Source organism: Myodes glareolus, chromosome 6 (genome assembly GCF_982192425.1).
Source record: "Myodes glareolus chromosome 6, mMyoGla1.1, whole genome shotgun sequence".
NCBI lineage: Eukaryota > Metazoa > Chordata > Mammalia > Rodentia > Cricetidae > Myodes > Myodes glareolus.
The window spans coordinates 63,427,353-63,452,245 of NC_142031.1; the positions used below are offsets into that span (position 1 = coordinate 63,427,353).

Genomic DNA, 24,893 nt, shown 5'->3' on the forward strand with positions numbered 1-24,893 from the left:
TGTATCTGTATTAGAAGGTTTTTATTATTGATCTGTTAATTATCTGTATACCTATGTGTCTACTATCTGTGATGATTAATATTGTCAACTTGACAAGAGCTAACACTTGGGTTCTCAACCTTCCTAAAGCTGTGACCCTCTAATACAGTTCCTCATGTTGCGGTGACCCCCAAACCATAAAATTTATTTGCATTGCTACTGTACAACTGTAATTTGGCTACTGTTATGAATAATAATGTAAATACCCATGCTTTCTGATGATCTTAAGTGACCCCCATGGAAGGGTTGTTCGACCTCCGAAAGGGGTCATGACCCACGGGCTGAGAACCACTGATCTGTGAGCAAAGCCTCTGGGAATGTCTTGAGGGATGACCTAGATTAGGGTAACTGAGGTGGCAGGACCTGCCTTAATTGTGAGCAGCACCATTCAGTGGCCTGAGGTCCTGAACGTGAAGACAAGGAGAAAGGGAGCTGAGCACTAGCTTTCACCACCCTCTGCTTCCTTCCTGAGGACTCAGTTCTCTGTCTCTCACACAAGCCACTGTGTCTTCTCCATCATGATGGACTTCTCACAGTGTAAGGCAAAATAACCCTTCTTTCTGTAGGGAGCTTTGTTCAGAAAACTCATTTCAGCAATGAGAGAAGTAACGAAGTCTAGATCTATCTATCTGTCTGTCTGTCTATCTATCTATCTATCCATTATCTGTCTGTCTGTCTATCTATCCATCATCTATCTGTCTGTCTGTCTGTCTGTCTGTCTGTCTATCTATCTATCTATCTATCTATCATCCATCTGTTTATCTATCCATCATCTATCTGTCTGTCTGTCTATCTATCCATCATCTATCTATCTATCTATCTATCTATCATCTATCTATCTAGCTATCCATCCATCTATCTATCATCTATCTATCTATCTGTCTATCTATCTATCTATCTATCTATCTATCTATCTTTCTTTCTATTCATCATCTATCTGTTTATCTATCTATCCATCATCTGTCTGTCTATCTATCTATCTATCTATCTATCTATCTATCTATCTATCTATCTATCATTATCATCTACCTCTCTATTATGTGCCAGCTAGTCTTATGCTAACTTGACACAAGCTAGAGCTCTCAGAGAGGAAAGAGCCTCAGTTGAGAAAATGGCTCCATGAGATCCAGCTGTTGTTGTAGGGGGTGGGGGCACTTGTTTGTTCCCGGCTGCTCAGCACCGAAATAATCACACAAACCCCATATTATTTGTAATATTGTTTGGCCAATAACTTAAGCGTATTTCTGGCTAACTCATATCTTAAATGAACCCATCTCCATTATTCTGTGTATCACGATGAGGCTGTGGCTTACTGGGTAAAGCTCAGGTGTCAATCTCCGGCAGGGCTACATGGCTCCTCTCTGACTCTGCTTTCTTTCTCCCAGCATTCAGTTTAGTTTTCCCCGACCACCTCTATTCTGCTCTGTACAGGTCCAAGACAGTTTCTTTATTCATTAACCAATAAAAGCAACATGTATACAGAAGGACTTCCTACATCAAGCTGTCAGGTGTTTTCTTAATTAGTGGTTGATGGGAGAAGGCCCAGTCCATTGTGGGTGGTGCCATCCCTGGGCTGGCAGTCCTGGGTTCTATAAGAAATCAGGCTGAGCAAGCATTGGGGAGCAAGCCAGTAAGCAGCACCCCTCCAGGGCCTCTGCGTCAGCTCCTGTCTCTAGAGTTTGAGTGCCTGTCCTGGTTTCCTTCAGTGATGAACAGGGCTATGGAAATGTAAGCTGAATAAACCCTTTATTCTCAATTTGCTTTTCGGTCTTGGCATTTCGTTTCAGCAATAGAAATCCTAACTGCAACTCATCTGTCTGTCTGGTTATATGTCTATGGAAACCTCAAATCACACCGCTAGGAAGCAGCAGAGTGGTATTCACGCGGCAGCAGACGGTTACAGGGCCTTGCTCCTCATGACTTTGAATCAACTCCCTTTCTCTTCTGGCTACGGATGCTGTTTAACCTCTAGTTCTGGTTTTGTCGTTCGATGAATGGGGATAACAATAATAACCTTTGTCTTACATTTCTAATGCAGCATCTGCAAAGCAATTCATGCAGGGCTTGGCACAAGGTTAGCAATGTATACTTAGGCCTTTAAGAAAAACTGTTCAGTGACAGGCCCTGTTAGAACAGTTCTCTTAGGTGATCTCTGGTGCTTTGTCGACATTTTGTAGCTTCTCATATGGTGTATGGTGATAAAAAAGTCCTGTATATCATTCCCACTCTCATTTAGGGGGATTAAGTCAGTTTGTTTAGGGACAAGAGCCCAGCATATGAGGACAGAGAAGTCATCAGCGGATGGGGCAGAATGATGTCTCCTTCTGCTCATTTCCCTAGCGTGGCTTCAGGGGCCTCTGGTCTCACTTACTCTGCTCTCTGTGTGTATAGACATGTGCATGTCCATTTGTGTGGGTGTACAGTTGTATGTGGGTGCATGTGTACATGTGTGGAGTTTAGCTATCACCCTTGAGTGTCATTGCTCTGGCACTGTCTGCCTTGGTTTTTGACACAGGGTCTCTTACTGGCCTGAAATTCACCAACTGTGTGACTCACAAGCTACCTCCCAGAGATGGGATCACAAGCACACACCACACCACCACCACCATGCCTGGCGTTTTCACCTAGGTTCGGCGAACTAGACTCAGATCCTAATGTTTATACGGTAAACATGTCACACTGAATGAAGCATTCTCTAGCCCCTGGACTCAGCCATTTTGAACCTCAGTTTCCTTACCCATTAGTGAGTGGTGAACCATGAATATGCCCGCCTCTCTGGTATGATCTGGGAATTCAAATGGGTCATGAATTGGTTCATGTATTTATTATTTCTTGGTTGGACATTAAGGATACAAAGCTTAAGGAAGATGAGACCCCCTTGCTTTTGTGAGATTGCCAGTGCAGGGGGGCACTGGAAACAGATTATTCTGTTAGAGTAAATTAAATACTCTGACCAGAAGAAGACAGAGGCTGGTGGTGGTAGGGGGTGAAGCAGGCATAGTTTGGGGAGTAGGGGAGGAACTTAAAATCAGGGAGAACAGGATGGAGCTGAGTCTTGGCAGGCACTCTGATGTGGGATCTTCCGCTGTATGCTGTGATTACCATTGGTTAATAAAGGAACTGCTTTGGGCCTAGAGCAGAGCTATAGAGGGAACAGAGCTAGGTGAGGTGGAGGGGGAGGAGGGCCAACTAAACTGAATGCTGATAAAAAGAAGGGCAGAGTCAGAGAGAAGCCATGTAGCCCTGCTGTAGACAGACGCCAGAACTTTAGCCTAGGTAAGCCACAACCACATGACAATACACAGATTAATAGAAATGGGCTAAATTAATATGTAAGAGTTAGCCAATAAGAAGCTAGAGCTAGTAAGCCAAGCAGTGATCACCGCTGCTGCCCCAGCTGAGGAGAAGCTCTGAGCTCTCTTGTGTCTACACCACCCTCATCCTCCACGACGAGGTGACAGTCATGGACGTAGGGGCTGGTGGGCCTGCTCCATCAGCTAGAGCCACACCAGCAGGCAGTCCTGCCCCTTCCTACAATAGCACTTTGAGCAGCTAAAGCAAGTGTAGAGACCTGGAGTCCTTAGAAGCCAGGGATGTTTTGGTAAATTTCAAGCAATTCTTCACTAGTCCTAGGGTATGAGTTGGGTTGAGGCAGATGAGGATGATGGATGGATAAGGAATGATGACAGTGTCTATAGCATTGTGTTGATCGTTTATTATGTAAGCACACAGGGCTCTCTGTCTATCACCTCTTTTGTCTTCCTAGCTGTTCCACGTGAGATATGGTCGGGGTTCAGTACCTGTACTTTAATAATCAGGAACCTGAGGCCAAGACAGCTTAACCAGCTTTTCCAATACCACTTACTTTCTGAGTGGGGAAGCTGCATTTTCCCTTAAACATTCTGTGTCTAGTGTTTGTCCTGAAGGCTGAAGAGCCTACTGTGTGTGGGTGTAACAAAAGCCAACCCTGGTTTCAATGTGGGGGTAAGGAATGAAGACGGGCAGAAAGCAAGGGGCATGGTCAAAGTCTACTGTGGTCAATCAGTAGAAAGACACAGGATATCTGACAGAGGGTCAGAGAAAGGTAGAGATGTGAGAGACCATGGCTGTGCTTATCCTTGGCATTTGGCCTGGTGTCTCTGGTGTGGGTGGTGAGGGGAATATCTGCATCTGGCCGACATGAGTTCTGAATGTCTAAATTTGTGATTTAAGTGCGGTGAAAGCAGAGAACAAATGGAAGACTGAGATGTGTTTAAGGCCCCAGAGGGTTATTCAGATAGAGAAGTCCAGTAGGGGCAGTTTAGAGGCCCAGAATGTGTGTGTGTGTTGTGTGAGAGGGAGTGGGGAGGCAAGAGAAGGGGGGAAAGGGAGGGAAGAAAAAAGAGAGAGAGGAAAAAGAAAGGAGAGAGAGAGAGAGAGAGAGAGAGAGAGAGAGAGAGAGAATATGCAGAGGCTTCAAATCAACTCCATAACACTCTGTCTTTAGATGCGGGTTAGACAAAACTGGCCATGGAGAAGAAGAGGGGTACAGAACGGGGTCATTAGGAATGACTAGAGAAGACAATGTAGTGGCTTAGAAGTTGTTTCCAGGCCATGAATATCTTTGGTTTGTCTCATGATCTTAAAGCATGAGCAGCAATAGTTTCAGATGTTTAAAAAAATTTGTAAAAATAAGATCTGTGAGTGTTCGTGACAAATTGGACGATGTAGCTTCCTGAGACCCATGGGTGAGAGACAGTAGTGAGCTAGAGTGAGCTCAGCCTGCTTCTCATAGTGGTGAGGGAACCTCCTCCTCTTATCTTGGGCATCTGCTTGGTCCCTGGAGGTATTTAATTGGTGGCCTTAGATTTAAAATTTGAGCAGAGGAAGTAGAATTTCCTGGAGACTTATAAATGTCATTAGAGAAGAGGGAGGGACAGTTAAGAATGGTGTTAGTGTTGGCCTAGGGAGTTCCAGAGTGACAGATGCCACTGTCCTGTGACTGGGAAGCAGCTTTGTGGTTTGGCTGCCTGGAGCCGCCCTCAGCAAAGACACACGTGGAGTGGCAGGAGAAGAGTGAAGGTTGAGTATGGAAAATAACTTCAGAAAGCTGTGTTGCAGAGCTACGGGCGTGGCTGAGTTGGGAAGGTGTTCACTGAGCAAGTGTGAAAATGGAGGCTCAAACTCCAGAATCCTAGATTAAAAAAGATGGGCGCAGCGATGGGCACAGTGGTGGGCACAGTGGTGCACACACATAATCCCAGCTCTGGGAGGTGGAGAGAGGCAGATTCTGGGGCTCACTCACCAACAGGCCTTGCTGAGTTGTTGAGTTCCTTGTTTAATAAGAGACCCTGTCACAAAACAGGATGGACAGTCACTGAAGAAGATCCCCAAAGCTGGCCTCCGACAACATAGATACACACATGTAGACACACAGCTACACAGCTGTATTGCCATGAGTGTGTGTGTATGTTTCATATCTGAAGGACTTGAGAACATCTTCATCAGGAGGTCTGTGACTGATACCACTTAGTACTTTATTTTCCTTGAGTAACAATTTTTGGGGGTGTGATAGTCCAGAGAACGGAACCTAGGTCTGTGTGCGTGCTTGGCCAGCACTCCATCACTGAGTCACACCTGAAGCCCTTGGATATGTTTTCTAAGAAAATCGGAGGAGTCCAGTCCTAGTGAGGTTTAGTGGAGAATTCCAAAAGAAGTGTTTTTTATTTTTTGGTTTTTTTTTCTTTTTTTTTTTTGCTACTAAAACAAAACCATCCTGGAGTCAGATGGGACGGGGTGCTTTTGTGTTCCTGAGCTGCTAGCTTAGATCTTCCCATGGCATCTCTAGTTCACTGGGGTGTACCTGATCATCTGTGGTTTATATGAATCCGTGACCATGTGGTGGCTTATTACTAGCGCAACGAATCTAAACACTGTTTAATTTTAATTTATGATGTGCCAGGTAGATTCTGTGTGATGATTTTGTCAACCAATTTCACTACCAAATGCCAAGTGTGTTTTTATTGGCTTCATTCCCTATTACTGATTTCTTTTACTTGTTTGTATTTGTTTGACAATACACTTGATTCAATGATGCATGTGTGTTTTTGTGTTTGTGTGTATGTATGTGTGTGTATGTGTGTTTGTGTGTATACATGTATATGTGTGTGTGCATTACAGTTGACTTGTCTTTGATGAAGGGAAAATGTGTTTCCCATCTGCAGTACCTGATAAATAAGCTGTTTTTCTATTTGAAGTTGTGACTATAATTTCAAAAGCACATTGGTGGTGTTTTTTTTTTTTCTTCTTTTCTCTCATTCAACTTAATGGGCAAGAGAACTTTAAAACTTAACATGGAATGGCAGTAGCTTATGACCAAACTGTGTGAAAAGTGCCAGATCACCAAAAACTTTTGTCAATTGACTCAGTAAATATTTTTTTAAATATTTATTTATTATGTATACAATATTCTGTCTGTGTGTATGTCTGCAGGCCAGAAGAGGGCACCAGACGTCATTACAGATGGTTCTGAGCCACCATGTGGTTGCTGGGAGTTGAACTCAGGACCTTTGGGAGAGCAGGCAATGCTCTTAACCACTGAGCCATCTCTCCAGCCTCCTCAACAAATAATTTTTAAGAACCTATTACGTTTCAGATGGGGATGCAGGCACCTGCTGTATTGTGATGTCTACAGAAGACTAAGAATTCTAATGAACACGATAAACAAGTAGAAGGCATGTGTTTCTCAGTGTACGTGTATAGATTGTCGTTTTTGTTTCATTGCATTTTTAGTTATTTAGTGTGTGTGTATGTGTGTGTGTGTGTGTGTGTGTATGTATGTGTGTGTGTGCATGTGTTTCACACCTATACATGTGTGCCATGGCTTGTATATGGAGATCAGAGGGCTTGTGGGAATTGTTTTTTTTTTTTTTTTTTTTTCTACAACATGGGTTCTAGGAATCGAATTCAGGGTTTTAGGTTTGGCTTCAGGCACCTTTACTTATTGAGCCACCTAGCTAGCTAGCCCGATTCCTAAGTATATTCTAAGGACTGACAAATGTTAATGAGTAAAATAAATCAAGGAGGACCATCAGAGAAGCGATGGACCATTCTTTGGAACAGTATTTTAAAATGCAAAACAAGATGCAAAACAGAAAAGCCACAGGATATAAAGGACTCCCAACCTATTGAAATGCAATCATCAAAATACTAAAACCAATTTATGATTGAGCAGTATTTGTGCTTCTTTATGAAGTCATTATAGAAGACTTAGGAGTTGGTATGAAATTGCTGTGAATTCAGAATAATTATGAGCCTGAGTGATGTTTCGTGGAGCCTGCAGCAACCCTTATGGGCTGGGGTTTATCTAGAATGTCTATTGTTACAGGCGCCATATTGTTAATACTACCGCAAGCCTGTTTTAATGGAATCATTAATTTTCAGTTACAGTTAGTAGAAGTCAAGGTATATCCCGTCTAAGGTCCCTGTGCTGCCTTTTGTGGACAGAGGAGGCGATGAAAAGAGGGTTGAATTATCAAAACTAGTTCATGGTTTTGTTCCTGCATGCGTTTTTGATGGCTCTGCTGGAATTAGTCAGTGACCATCTCAGATTCCAGGAATTCCTGAGGACTATTCTAGATATCCAAGGAACAGCAGTTATACCTGGAGAATTTGTGTGTGTGTGTGTGTGTGTGTGTGTGTGTGTGTGTGTGTGTTTGTGTGTGCCATTTCTGACTCTTTTTTTTTTATGGATAGGTATTTCTGGAGGTCTGCAGTATGGACTCCTTGTTTCAGGGGAGTCTGTGTGGCTTCAAGTAATCCCGTTTCCTCTCCCTGGGACATCCCTCGTCCTAGCTCAGGAAAGCGGTGACCCACATAGGTGGAGTTCCTTGGACATTTTAAGAAGAGAAACTGTGTCAGGGTCTTGAGTTCATGGCTTACCCGCGCTTCATACCCACCCACCCACCCACCCACCCGAGGCTTTCCTCTTTCTTGATTTGGCAGGAGCTTCCTCTCCCATTTGGACCTACCTTTCATCCCGTGTCCTTTGATCACACCTGCTGTGCCCAGCAAGGTTTGGCTCCAATGTTCCCACCCTGCTCTAGCAGGGCTGATCCGCCTTCTGAACTGACAGCCCTCCGCCCTCTGCTGCAGTTCCCTGTTTACCTGTTTGCCTTGTGACTGACTCCTGTGAGCTCTGGGGGTGAGCTCCACATTGCCTTTCGTCCCCCAGGCAGCCCGTGGGGTAAAGCAGCTTTCAATGAATTAAAGCAGCTGGGGATTCTACTCGGGACACAGGGACACCCTGGTGGAGGAGCCTACCACTGGCACGTCTGTAAGTTACCTTCATGCCGTAAATCCCCCCCAGTCTATGTCTCTCTCCCTTCCTGTTCAACTACCGGCCCAGGCTGCTTGTGCCCTTCTAAATTTCCATGTTGATGTAACCATTTCCCAAGTATTTTATAAGCCTTAACACTCTTCAAGAAATTTACACAATATTGACAAATGTAAAGTCAAAGGCAAGAATCATGCCAAATTCTATCATCCAGGAAAAATGCACACATCGTTTTGGTGTGTGTTATCACAGATTTTTTTTGTCACTCTATCATCAACTCAGGCATCGTTTCCAAAGCAGGACCACACCATACAGTGTGTCCCAGTCGTCTTTTTTGATGGGGCCGAATGTAGTAGTGGTTAGGAGAATGACTTTGGCACATGGCTTGAGCTCAGATCGTGGAGCCATGATGCAGCAGTTGTTGCTGCCTCTTGGGTGGGTTTGCAGCTCTGTCGGTAGGGGGAGTGGCTTTCCTGCCAGCACAGACTCTGGGTTTGTGATGAGCTGGGGGTAGGTTGGGGTGGGGTGGGGTGGTGGTGTGTGTCTGGAGGATCAGCACCCTAGTGCAGGCCAGGAGGATCAGAAGCTGGAAGCTAGACAGGGATTTTGATGTCAGCCTTGGCCTTCATGAGACCCTTTTTTTTTTTTAAGTAGTCACTGACTCAGGAGAGTTAGGAACTTCCTTGCTCACTGCTTTCCCCACCTGTAAAATGAATGCAAACGCCCCATTTACTCGCAGGTCATGTGTCTTTGTGCCTGTCTACCTGCAATGCCAGTATTTGGGAGGTGGAGTAAGAACATGACAAGGACAAGGCCGGATTGGAATTCAGAGTGGCCTAAAGACCAGCCAGGGTTAGGCTGAGATCCTGTCTTTGGAAACAAAGAAACTAAAACTTAAAACCAAGACAGGAGAGCAATGGAGAATAAATGAGCCCAGAATGGAAGACCACAGAGCAGGGCCCACCTGATCCCAGAGATTATTTCTACCCTTCTCTCGGCGAGTTTGCCTAGCGCAGAGGGCTCGACTCCACGGCTGTCTCCAGGCTATAGGGTCTGCCTATTGATGGACATCTAGGTGGCTCTTGGCATAAGCTTATGAATAGTAAATGATGCACTGGACATCTTCCTACATGCATCTTTAACACTTTGATGATTTATTTGCACAGGATGCTATTGGAAATGTGTAGCTTTCTGGCTACACTGTCCCCAGGCAAAGCCTCCCTACAGTAAACACGCACTGCTATTACCGTTGTGTTAAACTGTTCCCCTTCACCGTGCAGAACTGTTGCCTTTTCCTTCCTCTGTTCTTCAGTGATTCAGCACCGTGGTTTGTCATTCACTGCACGGAAAGGGAGAGAGACCAGGCTAAGATTAAGATGTGCAAGATCTCAGGCCTCCAATTGGACTGTTTTACCTTCCTGCCTGCAGTGGGAACCTCTTTCTTCAGTCACCCTGGGCAAGGTTGATTACACGAAGCCAAAAGAGCTCCTTCCTGAGGCCAGTGGAAGGGTGGCAGTCACATAGACCACTCAGAGTGACTTAAGAACCCTGTTAACACCCAGGGGTGACTGACTGGGGTCAGTTCTGTGTGATGATCTTATCTATGTGGGCACACCTCCCCAGGCGGCTTCTGGCCTGGTGGTCTCTGCTTTTCTGTCCCAGGTTGTCTTGGGGAGGTGACTCAGCTGTGTGCCTGCTGCTCTGCTGTCCCACAGGGGAGGTTGTCTGGAAACGGAACCCGAGGGGAGAAGGCGGTGTTGAGTTACGCATGCTCCAGGCCTTAGGGATTGCTGGAGATGCTTTCGCCTTCACTCATTCCACATCCTCAAGAGAGAAAGAGAACGTAGACTGATCTCTCAAGCAGAATTTAGAGACTTCGCTTTAGGAAGCACTCACCAGGCCACTCACTGAAAACCAGAATGTCTATGAATTTATTTTTAATCCTTGAATATATTAGACCCCGAGAAGCTTTCATTTTCCTTCTGGGGCCTATCGGGGTGTTTTTTTTTTTTATCATGTGAATTCAAGGATTTTTCTTATTAAAGTACTTGTTGAGATTTGATGATTTGAAGAAGATCGTAGTTCAGGGATATTAGTGGTAACCCACTGTCAGCATGGACTGGAAGGTGTGTTCTTCTGATGCCTTTGGATTAGAGGATTTAAATAGCAGTACAATTCTCTGAGCCCAGTAAATCCAATTATGGAAGCTTGATTGTGATATTTTAATATTATTGGAGCAAAACACTGGATGAAAATTCTCATTAGTTAAGCAAGACAGAGGCAGGATGGAATTTCATCTTCCATTATTATTCCTATAATTTTATTACCCTCAGGTTTTATTAAAAATTGGTATGTGATTGACGAGTGGTGGCAAGGCCACAAATCTGACATGCATTTGAACTTTTTTCCCCTAGAAGCTATTCACTGAGTTTCTACAAGGTGAGAACTTTGTCCAGGAGTGGTATATTCAGTAGGAGCAGTGTTATTGCAGAAAGCAGACTGTATACTTGAAACCATACGAGTATATGGGCATGGGATGTCGTCCTAGGAAACACCAGGCAAGTTCTCATTGAGAGAAACCTCGATCCTTATACTCAAGTCACACATTGTATTTAGAGAGTTAACGGACGGTTAGATTTGCTTTGTGCATGTGTGTGTTTGTGTGTTTTATGTGTGTGTGTGCATTTGTATGTGTATGTGTGTACATAAGTGTGCATACATGTTTGAGTGTGTGGGTACACGAACACTTGTATGATTATGTGATAGAGGGTCGAAGTCAATGTTCGGTGCTATCCTTAACAATTTACTACCTCGTTATTTCTTTTAAATGTAATTTTTTTTCAGTCGATTCTTTGGGAATTTCACATCATGCACCCCGGTCCTTCCATACCTGCTCCTTATCCCGCAGTGTCCCCCCCAAAAGAAAATTAAAAGAACTAATTAAAAACTAATTAAAAACAAAACAAAGCAAGCAAGCAAGCAAACAAACAAACAACCACACTTTGCTCTTCCATCTTTACTGCCTCTTCCACACCTCTTCACTGTCTCGTGTCATTGAAGCTGCTGTGTGTCACACAGCACAGCCCTCTGAACACTCAGCTTTACTTGTAGATGTTCGCTGTGTAATGTATGGTCGGTCAGGTTCAAGGCCTTTGGCTTCCGGTACACCATCAGTGGTGAACGTCCCCTGAAACTCCTCTCGGATAGCCTGCTGTTTCCCTGAGTCATGGAGCTCCTGTGACTGTAGTTCCACAGGGCCAGTCCCTTCATGTGCTTCCATAGGCCATAGTCATAGATGGGGTAGATGTTGGGGTGTGCCAACTCAAAGCCCTGGATGTGGGTCTGGGTGTAGCTGATTTGGTCATTCTGGGCCACTGGGACTGCCTTTCCACTCAGGTGAGAGGCGGAGCCAGCTCTTCTACACCCAAGCCATCACGGCTAGCTCTCCCATTCTGTGGTGAGGGGTGGGGGCAACCTTTCGGCTACAGTGGCCAGTGAGGGACAGGGTCAGCTTTTCCAGGGCCATGGAAGGGCAGTGCTGGCTCAGTACAGCCCTTGGATTTCAACACACATGGTTCCTATGGTCTCCTGTGGTAACATGGGCTACAGACATCAATACAGACCTCAGCTGCAGCAGGCCCACAGGCCTACAAATGACCCTTGGCTGCACCTCAGGCCAGGATGTCACCATGGCCCTGGTGGCAGTGCTGGCCACTCAGATCAGTATGGCTCCGGCAGCAGAATGATTCTAGGACACCAGCATGATCTCAGGTGGCTGATCAGACCTGGGTATCCATATGACCCTTTGTGGTAACGGGAACCATGGACATCAACTCAGACCCTGCCTGGTGCCACCACCTGATTTTCTGAGATTGGGTCTCTCACTGAACCTGGGGCTCAGCTACGTGGCTAGGCTGACTGGCCAGTGACCCCCAGGAACCTGCCTGTCTCTGCCTACCCATGGCAGCGTGTACAGGTATATGCCATTCGTGACTGGTTTTTCTGTGTGTGTGTGGGATCCAAACGCAGGCGCTCATGCTTGTGTGGCAAGAACCTTACCCACTAAGCCATCTTCCCTGCCCTTAAAGATACTCTTATCTTTCCTTATTTTTAAAGTTTCTGTTGACTGACATCATGGCATGAAACGACATGACTGACTCTGAAGGAATACGTGTTGGAGGACAGTCCCTGGGTCCTGTCCTTAGGGAAGGTCACTGCATGGCCAGTTGCAAACAGGGGTCTGAACCTTTCCTTCATTTCTAGAGTTCTGGTCTCAACTGGAGATAATTTTGATGCCTAAGCAGAGCAGTTGACAGGGACTGGAGACATTTAAAGGCAAGTCTTATTGGGCTTTATTTGTGTGTGTGTGTGTGTGTGTGTGTGTGTGCGTGCATACACATGCATGTGCCATGGCATGCTTATAGTGGGTAGAGGGCAACTTGTGGGAGTTGGTTCTCTCCTTCTTGTGTGGGTCCCAGGAACTGAACTCACATCACTGGCATCCAAAACAAGTACCTTTAGCTGCTATGATATCTTGCCAGCTTGGGAGAAATTCCATACTGTCATAACCTTGGTATTATATACAGTAGGTGGTATCAGTACCGTGAAATATCCTACAGTCTGTGGGGCGCTACCCCAAGAAGCAATCACCTTGCCCTCTAGAAGCAGCAGTTCCAAGGTGGAAACGTTTACCGCGGAAGTTTGTAAGATCAAGATGTTGTCTGGACCAGGAGTAGGACCCTTGTCACAGGTCAAGGCCAACTCTGTAACTTCAGAAACTCATTTTCTGGTGTCAAAAACCTGATCAAACCCTGCTGGCTAGTTTTATGTTAACTTGACGTAAGTAAGAGTCACCTAAAAGGAGGGAAAATGAAAAGGCCACCATAAGATCCAGCTGTAGGGCATTTAATTAATTAGTGATTGATGGGGGAAGGCCCAGTGCGTGGTGGATGGTGCCACCCCTGGGCTAGGGTTCCTGGCTTTTATAAGAAAGCAGGTGAGCAAGCCACGGGGAGCAAGCCAGTAAGCTGCACCCTCTGTGGCCCTCTGCTCAGCTCCTGCTCCAGGTTCCTGCCAGGTTTGAGTTCCTGTCCTGACTTCCTTTGACGGTGAGCAGTGATGTCAAGGTGTAGGCTGAAATAAACCCTTTCCTCCCCAAATTGTTCACTGTCAGGGGAACACAGCAGCAACAGAAACTCTGACGGAGACACAGACTTACCTCAAAACTTACAGGAAACTGTAAATAAGTCTCCTTCTGCTTTACTAAATTCTATGCATTGTTAAATCCCAAGGATAGAGATTATATTGTCTGTGTAGCTCATATGTTACCTGTTGGCAAGATGCACGGGTGTCTATTTACCAGGAAGTGCTTCTTGGAGTCTGGTGTCAATGCAAGGGAGGTTTTGGGAATGTTTAAGAATACAAGACCTCTGAGAGTTTGACCTTTGATCTGGCCTTGAGATGCTCCTCTGTGGGGGCAGAATGGGCTGAGTACCCAGGATGGGATGATTTCATTTGCATTTCCTGTGTGGGGGATAGTATTGGCAGCCATTTTGTCTTGCCCAGTTACCTCCTCTGCCTCTACCTAGCAGCTTTTCGTTATCTGTGTTGATTTTTTTTCCCTCTAATTTACTCTAATTTTGTTGGCTTGGGAGAGGGGAATTGGTTTGAACAAAATGTGTGAAGCAAAACTATATGACAGGGATAATTAACATGAAGATCGCTCATGGGATGCTATACCTCACTGGCAGCTTTCTTAGTCTAGAGAACAGTTCAGAAGAATGTGGTGTGACAGAGATGGGGACATACAGAATCGTGTGTGGGTACAGAGGACACAGGCCAGTACTGCAGTGCCATAAGGAGTTTCTTCTTTATTTACCAGGTCAATTTTACATCTCTACGGTGAGGGAATCTATAGAGCCCTTCGTGTGTACCTGTTTGCAATCCATTTCCTTTTCTCTGGCCTTGGCTCCAAGATTGGATGTCAAGGGTCTGGATGAGGGATGCTTCTACTATGTCTCTTACTCTTCACCTTTCTCCCTCAATAATGGAGTTGGCCATTGTGTACATTTTTGAATGCCGTAGCGAACTCATCAGGAAATATAGCCAGGCTGGAGGAAATGGCAAAGATAATTCAGTTATTGTGAAAAGAGACATTCTGCAGAGAGAATCGGGCCTTGAGGGAGTGTGATGGGTTTTTGCCAGGATCGGACTGTGTCGCAAAGTCAGAAGCCTGTTCTGTGCTAAATCACAACCTACACACTTTGTTCGAACTTATCAACCCTGATGACCTTGGGAGGCACAACTAACGTGGGGTAGGGTGTGAAACAGGAAGGGGTGGGGTTGTGAAAGAGGAAGGGGAGAGTATGTGAGTCCACACTTCCTTGCCCCAAGTCTGGTGCTTTGGGTTTTGTTTGGCGCACTTCCCTCAATCCTTCCTCAACCTTCCCTGATGATAACTAGAGGAGCTTCGATTTCCACAGTGAAATGGACCTGGGTCCTGCCATGTCTTGCGTGTTGAACTGCAGGCAGGTAGCATCTTTGGGTCTGGATGTCCCACCTCTACATTGAGAACAATACTTGGCATATGCCGTGGTTGAAGGTTGCGGGGACATTTGTAAAAGCCTTACAAATGTACCTGGCATGGTGTGGGGGACTCAGAAAATGCTAGCTATTATTTCTTGTTGGGTTCATGTAGAACACAAATGATCTGAAAGTGGTATGGATTGGGACAAATGAAGACCACTTCCTTTGAGGCAGAGGCTCTTATTGACTGAGGGCTGGGGGCTGGCTTGTTCGGATTTCTGTCCCTCCCGGTTCCCCCCGAGCTGTTTAGTCCCAGAGAAAAATCACACAGAAATCTCTATAAGTTATAATGCTGATTGGCCCATTAAGTCAGGCTTCTTACTGGCTAACTCTCATGTCTTGATTAACCCATTTTTCTGATCTATGTTAGCCATGTGGCTCAGTACCTTTTTCAGTGGGGCAGCTCACATCCTGCTGCTTCGGTGATCTGGGCAGGAGTGGGAGGAATCAACTTCCTCCTCCCCAGAATTCTCCTGCTCTCCTGGCATCATTTCTACTTCCTGTCTGGGTTTCCCACCTACACCTCCTGCCTGGCCAATCAGCGTTTTATTTAAAACATGATTGACAGAATACAGACAATTCTCCCACACCAAAAGACCACTTCCTTTGAGGCAGAGGCTCTTATTGACTGGGAGCTACCCAGGGATCTTCCCATCTCAGTCTGCTGGGATTATAAAGATAGGATACCACATCCTGCATTTTTACACAGCCTCTAGGGATCAAACTCAAGTCTTCACGCTTTAGATGGAAGTGGCTTTACCAGCTGAGCCATCTCCCCAGTTTCCATCATTTGACAGTGATTGATTGAGGTGATAGAAAAATCTAAGAAGGCACAGGAATTCCGAGTTTAGGTGGCAGGGAGGAAGTGACTGTTTGGGATGTCATTTATTCATGACATATCAACTGTAAGGCCTCCCTGGGTACAGGTTTCTGTTTAGAGGATAGGTTGACTCACCTCACCACATGTCCCTGGGTCAGACCCGAGAGTTCTGTGTAGTGAGGAGTTGCGGGCAGGCCTGCTTTTCATCCCGCCCGGCTCCCGCACAGCTAGCTTAGCCCTGGAAATAACAACACACAAATTGTATTCATTTAAGCACTGCCTGGCCCATTATCTCTAGAGAGTTAGTTACTGACTAACTCTCATATCTTGATATTAACCCATTCCTAATAATCTGTGTAGCACCACGAGGTGGTGGCTTACTGGAAAAGATTCAGCATGTCTGACCTGGTGGCTGGCTCCATGGCGTCTGCCCCATTGCCCTCTTCCCAGCATTCTATTCTGTTTACTCCGCCTACCTAATTTTCTGTCCTATCAAAGGGCCAAGGCAGTCTCTTTATTGACCAATGAAAATAACACAATAGACAGATAACCCTCCTCCATCAGTTCTGTACTGGGCCAAAGCAATGGACTTCTAGCCAAGAGCCCAAGTACTCCTGATTGTCTTCCTTTGGTAATGAGTATAGAGTATGAAAGCTATTCGGGGTTAATTATCTCCAGGTCAATTTTCCTTTCTCTTAAAGGATGTTGAATTTTGAAAGGTATCCGAATGGAAAGATTAGGCCCTGTAGCATTTCTGCCTTTGCTTGGGAGGCGACTGTCTAAGGTACTGCGAGGAGGCAGGGAAGAGGAAGAAGCGTAGGCTGAAGAGGACAAAGGAGCCTTTAACTTCTCAAGCCCTCTTCTCCATCCTCATAAAGAGATTTCTCTGCTTCCCTACAAGAGTTCCTCCTGAGGCGTTCAGCTGACATGGATCTGCATTTCACTTTGAATTTGTTCTCATGACTATCTGTTACAAGGTTACAATTTAGCCTGTCGAGTGTCAGGGTGCGCTGTATCCCCATTGGGGCCAGCTTGTAAACTGTGTTCCTCTCTGGCTCCACCTGCACTGTCGCCAGGATCTTGTTTAGAATGTTTGTTTTCACATGTTTACTTGGTCTCGGGCCTGTGAGCTCTTGGGGTGTTGCAGTGGTTGCTATGTGTCCTGTGAGATCCCAGGGCCTTAGAAGGTCTTCAACCACACTGAACGTTTGTTTAATGCCTGATGTAGCTGCAGACACTTCTTGCCTGTCTTCTGCTCAACATCAATAGTTTCTTCTCCATGACTATAAAGCGCTCCCGCTTTAGAACTGGCATTGACTGGAAAACATGAAAAAGATCAAGGGCTAGATGCTTGACTGCCAGCATAGACCTATGGGAGAATGTCACCATGAGGTTGGGAGTTTTTATTTTTGCATTCTTTAAGAGAGAGAGAGAGCGAGCACAGTGTTATCTTTTTGTTTGTTTTGACATAAACTCGTCTCCCCAGTCCATGCAGGAACATCCTCATGTTTGTGGAGGACTCTGCATTAGGACCTGAAACCATCTCTGATCTGCGACATATAGCAATGTACGAATAAAGAGAAATTGAATTTGGCAAGCCCTTGAAAATCTTTTGATTTCAAGTTGTAGCAGTGGGATTAATTCTATTAGAGCAGTAACCCCTACAAATTTGCCTCTGAAATGGATTAAAGTATATTCATTTAGACGTTTACGAGCTCAGCCTTCATGGATCGGCTAGGAGAATAACTCTCTTAGAAGCGGCTGTGTGGGAAGTGAGTGAAGCCCTAACTCCAGTGCCCTGCTTACTTGGATGTTTCTTGGCCTGTGACAGATGTGATACTCCAGATGTTCTGCTGTGGTCAAGTTCTAGGAGTCCTTCCTTCTATCTGTAAGTTTTAGTGGAGCGGTAGTTCCATCACTGGAAAAGACCAGTTCCTCCACGGAAGTTCCATGGAGCTTGAAGGTTTGCATCTAAGGAGTAAAACATGCCCAGACCACTGAGCTAGGGATCAAATGGCTTGGTTTTGTTTCCACTTTGGAGTGACAGCTTGATTGATGCTTTCCTCTCCAGGTGGACTTGACTTCACAGCGTCTGCTTTGGCTTGTACAACCAGAGGACCACACGCTTCTCTTCTCTGAGCCGCTCAATGCCTGTGCGCACCCCAGATCCCAGCCAGGGAAGAAGGGAGAAGGTTCTCGGATGACAATGGACGTTCCACTGTGCAGGATGAGGGCAGAGTGTGTGACATTGCCACCACGAGGGTAAGAGCTGCCTTTCTGCATCAGTTTTTCTGACTGTCGGTCATTGCCATCAGAGGAAAGGAAAGTATTTTACAGTGTAGCGAAAAAGAGGAAGTTCTTTTTTCTCGCAGATGGGGAAGTTCTTCTCATTGTAACATCTGATGGGCAGTTGGAATAAACAGGGGTCTGGAAAGGTTATATCAGCTTGTGATCATACCAAAAGCCAGATTTAGAAAGTTCTGGCGATAGTTCAAGGCACTTGCCTGTCATGCTCGAAGCCCTGGGTTGGATCGCTAGCACAGCATACAGATCTGGCATGGTGGCACACTCCTGTACTCCCAGCACTTGAGAGCAGAGGCAAGAAGATGAGAAGTTCAGTGATCTTTGGTGTTTAGTGAGTCAGAAGTCAGCCTGACCTATATGAGGCCCTACCTTAGTATCGTAAATCAGGAAAACAAAACAGCAGCAAAAAACTAACTTAGTGTGTTACACATATTCCTTCCCCCACACACCACTTTTTTTTTTCCTTAACATTTGCAGTTTTGGACTTAAAGAAACATCATTACTGCTCTTGTATTAAGGGTCCTATTATGTCTAACTTAACATGGATGCCACAGAACTGGAATTGTCAGGAGACTGGCTCAGGTCACAGTGTGCCCAGAAACACATTTCTTTAGAGTTGTATAGTGTTTAAAGTCTAGTGGGTCAGCTCAGCTATCCTACATACAAATCAGTTTTGTTTTTCTATGAACACTTATACGTCTATCCTGGAATCCCCCCAAAGTATTGAGGTGCTGTGCGGTGTCTCCCTGTGCAACTGTGAAGAATGCCTTACGGTCCCCCAACTGTCCGTTTATTTGCTTGGCTTCACTGTTTGGCCATTGGAGCCTCCTCCAATTTCGCCAGGTCTGATCTAGATCTTTCTGCTATCGTTTTTCCTGAGAACAGAAATAGCTCTTGTGAATTCTTTCAAATAAAAATGAGTGTCTTTTACCAGACAAGGACAGGTCATTAACAAAAGAGGCTATAGTGTAGAGAGAACAGCCGAGTGCTGCGGACGGGCTAGACGTTCAGCGTCTGTGCAGAGGAAGACTCGAGTACAGAAGGCGTGGCACTACCGTGTGACAAGCGCTCAAATAAAGTGGACACAAAGGACTGTTGAAGTTGAACAGAGCAAGAGAGTCCAGGAGGAGGGAACTGGGAGCTTGACCCAGTACATTCAAATTCTCTAACACTCCTTCCCTGAAGTGTCAACTGTTACAGACATTGTATGAGTGTCTATCCATGCAAGATGGCTCAGGTGGAGAAGTGATTCTCATATGCAGAATCTAGGCAATAATGTATATACAAAATTTATGTATAATTATGGTTTTACTATATTCATATATTTTTTATCACTCCTAAAAGAAATTCAATTAACATTCCCAATTCTCCTCCCTTCTTCCAGCTCCAAGTGACCAGCAATGCACTTCATGTTTGTATGTGTTATTTGTCGGGGATGTTCTATATTTGATGATGCAATGTATTACGGCATTTCTATAGACAAGGGGCTACATTCATGGTAGTATGTTTTAACATCCTGACTGATTTACATATAAAATTAGTCGTGCATTCAACTAAACCTGAATAGTCAAAGTGTGGAATCCTTTTTATATGTTGTGCTGATTAGCTTTTATGTTAACGTGATATAAGCTAGGGTCCTCGCAGAGAAGGGACCCTTAGTTGAGAAAATGACTCTATAAGATCAGATGGTAAGCATGCCTGTATGGTGTTAGTGATTGACATGGAAGGGCCCAGCCCATTGTGGGTGGTGCCATCCTGGGCTGGTGGTCCTGAGTTCTACAGAAAAGCATGCTGAGTAAGCCACAAGGAGCAAGACAGTAAGCAGCACCCCTCCATGGTCTCTGCATCAGGTCCCGCCTCTGGGTTCCTACCCTCACGCTGCTTTTTACATGCACTGTTCGAAGACATGTTCCTTTCGATCATAGTGTTTCATCACAGCAATGGAACCCTAACTGGGACCTGCTACTGAATTTGGTTTGCTAGTGATTTATTGATTATGTTTGCATCTGGATGCACAGAGACAAGGGTCTTGAGTTTCCTTCTCGTGTCTGTGTGTAGTCTTGGTATGACAGGAGTACCAACTTTATGGAGTTGGGGAGGACATCCTCCTCTTCGTGATTTTGGAAAAGTTTGCTTAAGAATCCATGCTAAGGAGGGATGGGACTCAACAGCAGAGCTGTTGATGCTCAGCTTTTCTATGCAGAGTTGTAAAGTTGCAAATTAAGTATCTTACAAGCGCATTAAGATTTGCTTTTTTATCTTGAGTTATATTCTGGAAGTTGTCTATTTCTAGCAATTTATTACTTTTTCTAGATCATAGGTTATCTAATGTGTGGCAATAAATTTGTTCACAGAATGCTCTCACAGTTCTTCCTGCTTCTTGGAGGTCAACAGTGAGTGATATACCCTCTTCCTCTGCTGGTTTTTGCTCCTTTCCTTCTTGGTTAGTGTGGCTACAGATTGATCGGTTCTATTGATTTGGGGAAAAAGCCCAGTTTTTGGCCTTCTGAATCTTCTATATTCCTATTCTTATTTTGTTTCATTCATTTCAAGTGTAATCATCATTTTCTTATTTGTACTAAATTTGGCTTTAATGTTCCTCTTTTCCTGTGGTTTTCAGAGAGAGAGAGAGTTCTTAATGTAAGTTTTTTCTTTCTTTAAATATAGGTATATAAATCTTTATGCTCTTCCTAGTCACTGTTTTATAGCACCCTGTAATTTTGTTGATTTTTTTGTTTTTGTTTATTGCATTTTTTAAAAAAAATTTCCCCTTTAACTCATTAGTTATTTCCACATTGAAAAATCATTACCAGATTTTTTTTGTTATTGATATATAATTGTATCTCATTGTGGTTGGTGTACTTTTCTGTCTGTCCGTTCATCTGCCCATCTGTCTGTCTGTCTATCTATCTATCTATCTATCTATCTATCTATCTATCTATCTATGCTGTAATTTGAATCTTGAATGTCTTCAAATGAACGTGTATATTTCAGATAGAGGCTGGGTCCTTGGTTATGGAACTATTGAGAGATAATGTCATCGTCAGGAAGTGAGATGGTAGTAGGAAGGTAGTACACTGGAGTTGTGCTATTGATGAGGATATTATATTAAAACCCCCCCTCAGTTTTACTGGTTTTGTTTCCTGGTTGCCTTGAGGCTGACCCATGTCATCCCACAATGCTGTGCTGTCTGTCTCTCCATAGGGCCAAGTGGTGATGTACTGAAATGTTCACAGTGGTGAGCCAGACAAACCTGTTCTCTTTTTAAGTTGATTACTTCCAGCAATTGGTTAGAGTGATGAGAGATGGCTAGTGCCCTTTAAAATCTATCCAGGCTGTTCTATGACTTAGCTGCTGAGGTCTGTACTAGAAAGTGTTCTATGTCCATTAGAGAGAAACAGAGACAGAGAACGAACTCTTACTAGCTGGAGTGCTCAGTCTCTGTCAGATCTTGTTGGCTTATCATCATGTTTGAATCGTCTTTATTTCCCTGTGGATATTTGTATAATTGTTCCATATGTTATTGAAGGTGGGATATAGAAATTCCAATAATTCTCCCCCTTGTTCTGCCATTATTTTTTACATCATGTATTTTTTTTTGCTCTATTGCTAAGTATGTTTATAGTGCTTGTGTTTTCCTTTTGATGGATTGCATTTTTATTACTAGAAATGTTCTTTGACTGTGGTAACAATTTTTATCTTAAATTTTATTTTTTTGTGACATTCAATATGGTCATACCAACTCTTTTTCAGTTATTACTGTCAACTTTTAAAATCTCAACTTATTTTTAAATATAAATAATTACTTTCTATTATGCCATTAGGTTATCTCCACTTCTGTGCTTTCAAATTATTGGGATATTTTTATGAAGAAAAATTTCCCTTGTTAACTCATGTATTATTTTTCTAAAGTATAATCCTCACAGGAAGGCGGGATAAGATATTAGATTTTCCTCTTTACTTTCACAAAATAGTGAGTTGGTTCTTGAGTAGGGTCCAAAAGTAACCTAGGTACTGTGCTCCTTTTTAAAAATTATTACTATGGGGGCTGAGAAGATTATCAGCAAAGGGCGCGCTATGCCAGCAGGAGGAGCCACGTTGAGTGCCTAGAATCTATTTTAAAAGGTCAGATGTGGTCGTGTGTGTTTGTAATCTCGGCATTGGGAACACAGACACAGACAGATCCTTGAGGCTCTGGCCAGTCAGCCTGACCGAGTTTGTGAGTTTCAGGCACAAGCGACAGAGCCTGTCTCAAAAGACGATTGGTTGGTGCCCAGTAACGACAGAAAAGTCATCTTCTGGCTTTTACACTCTTGTGTACGCATACAGCTGTGTACACACAAAACACACCCACGTGCACTGGCAGGGAAATTATCGCTGTGAATTTAAGAATTTTATCATGTTTGATATGCTATAATCTGTCGAAGATCTTTGCTTTTCCCTGTGAGACTCATGCTTCTTCTCTTCAGCAGGTGGAAGTCTCTCTAGTTTTTTTTTTTTTTAAATCTTTTTGACTCTCCCTTGTCTTAGACAGCTTCCCTTGTTTCTCGTTATAGAAGGAAATTCCAGGCTCATTTTGTATATTTCCATTCTCAGACTGGGAGTTTGTTGTTCATCCAAGGAACCCTTGCTCTTTTAGGGAGAAATTGTATTTACTTGTTTCAGTCTCACTAAAGTAGAATACCTCTAGGCGTTTCTAGATGGACTTTCTAAAACAGACAGAGGCAGATGTAAACAAGAATTTGTTAGGTCTCTTTGGGATCAGCATCTGTGAAGAAGGGAGGAAGGGAGGCTTCAGAAAAGCGAGGTGTCGAACTTTGGCGGGATTTAAACATGAGCCTCACTTAGTTATCACGGAGCTCTGGACCTGGGTGGGCTGCCTTTATATAATAAGATGGTGGGTTATAACAAGCCCCTTCTAGACAAGTCACTGGCTGTGTTTCTGACTTTGGGAAGCAGCTCTCTTTTGGCTGAGGTTGATTCCCGAGCTGGGACTGACTTAGCTGAGAACTCAACTTCTAGCACACCCGCAGAGGTGAGACCATGTACCTCACTTTTAAGGAGAGAGAGATGAGCCCCCAAGTAGCATCCATTATACGGTCATCTGCCTCAGGTTGTTTTCTTATTTGTTTTGTTGTTGTTGTTTTGTTTTGGTAGACAGAGCTAGAAATAAGACTCTCCATGTACAAAAAGTAAATTGTGTGTTTATGTTCTCATTTCTAATTCATACTCAGGAACAGAGAGCTTTTATTTAATTTCTTATATTCATATTTATTTTTATTTTTGTACCTAAAATCTTGGCGTGCTTTAGGACACTGACAGAACACTTCCTGTGCTCGATCCTATGTATATATAAATATTCAAGAATGAGTGTATAGGGCTGGAGAGATGGCTCAGTGGTTAAGAGTTAAGAGCACTGGCTATTCTTCCAGAGTACCTGGGTTCAGTTCCTAGCACCAGCAAAAATCCACTTCCAGGAACCTTCTGGCTTCTGGGAGTACATGGTATACTTTGGGTACACAGACATACATGCAAGCAAAACACCTGTATACATAAAATAATAATAAATTATTTTTGAAAAAAACAAGTATATACCTGTGATTGCCACAAATATTTTAATATTGCTATTTATTTTGGTCCTAGACTACACACCAATAGGGTGTACAGTCAGTTCGTTGAAGTAATTCATCTATGTGAGGTTAAGCTACCAATTTGATATAGAGTAATCTTTGATTTTTTAAAAAAGTGTCTGTTTCATTTTCAATTAATTTTGTCTCATAATTAGGTAGACATTAACATGGTTCCTGAGTTTACTTTCTCACATTATGCCCTATAGACATTTTATGCTTTTTGTTTACATTACTATTGTTTCCTTTTTATAAGCACATACATATGTAAATACACACATACATGTATGTATATAATTACACTACTTTATCTTGATTTCTTTATTAAAATATCTATTTATCTGTCATCTATCTATCTATCTATCTATCTATCTATCTATCTATCTATCTACCTACCTACCTACAAAAGTCAGGTTGTAAGACTTGGTGATAGGTGACTCTCCTGGCTGAGCCATCTCTTAGGCCCAGTTTTACCTTCTTTCTTAGATAAATTGCTGCTTATTACTGACAGTTTTCTGTGCTTTCTCCCCCTAAAACATCTAAATTGTGTGTGTGTGCGCGCACGTGTGTGCGTGTGTGTGTGCATGTGTGCGTGTGTAGAAGTAGACCATAATTTATTTTCCGTCATTCATCTAGTGATGGACATTTGGACCATTTCCAGTTACACACAAGTGCTTTGCTTGTATAACTTCGGGAAGAGAGCTCTAGAAGCGAGATTACTGGGTCAGAGGGTAAAAGCCTACACCAGTCCATCACATATTGCCGAGTTCCCCTCCCTGGGGGATCCCCTTCATTTTGGATTCCCAGCACAACCGTGAAGAGGCCTGCCTGCTTCACAGACTGGCCCGCACTCCATGGAGACAACATGCTTCTGGATCTTGCTCCAGTTTGGTGCATTAGATGTGATGTGCCAGTGTGGTTTTCACATGCAAACTGAGGAAGGTTGAACTTGCATTTTCCTGACTTCGGTCTCGCGTGTGGTTTTCGCCTATAAACTGTCTGTTCCCATCTCTTGTTCATTTCCCACATTGTCATAGTTCATTTTCTTCTTAAAAAACAAGCCCTCTTCATATATTAAGTGCATTACATCTCTTCCGTGTGAGGTATGTGACATTCTTTCCTATAATTCATTTTTATGTTGCTGTGGTTCACTATACAAAATTACTTTTACATAACTAGAATTTTTGAATCAGAAAAATTTACC

General features: G+C 43.8%; 1 protein-coding gene across 3 annotated transcripts in view; it reads left to right on the forward strand.

Moving 5' to 3' along the window:
• Positions 1–24,893, forward strand: part of Kcns3 (potassium voltage-gated channel modifier subfamily S member 3) — a 46,729-nt gene that overhangs the window by 14,115 nt on the left and 7,721 nt on the right. For all 3 annotated transcript variants that reach the window (XM_087907250.1, XM_048439709.3, XM_087907249.1), the window contains exon 2: positions 17,830–18,020. The gene's annotated coding sequence lies outside the window, so the exon portion shown is untranslated. The remainder of the gene's footprint in view (positions 1–17,829; positions 18,021–24,893) is intronic.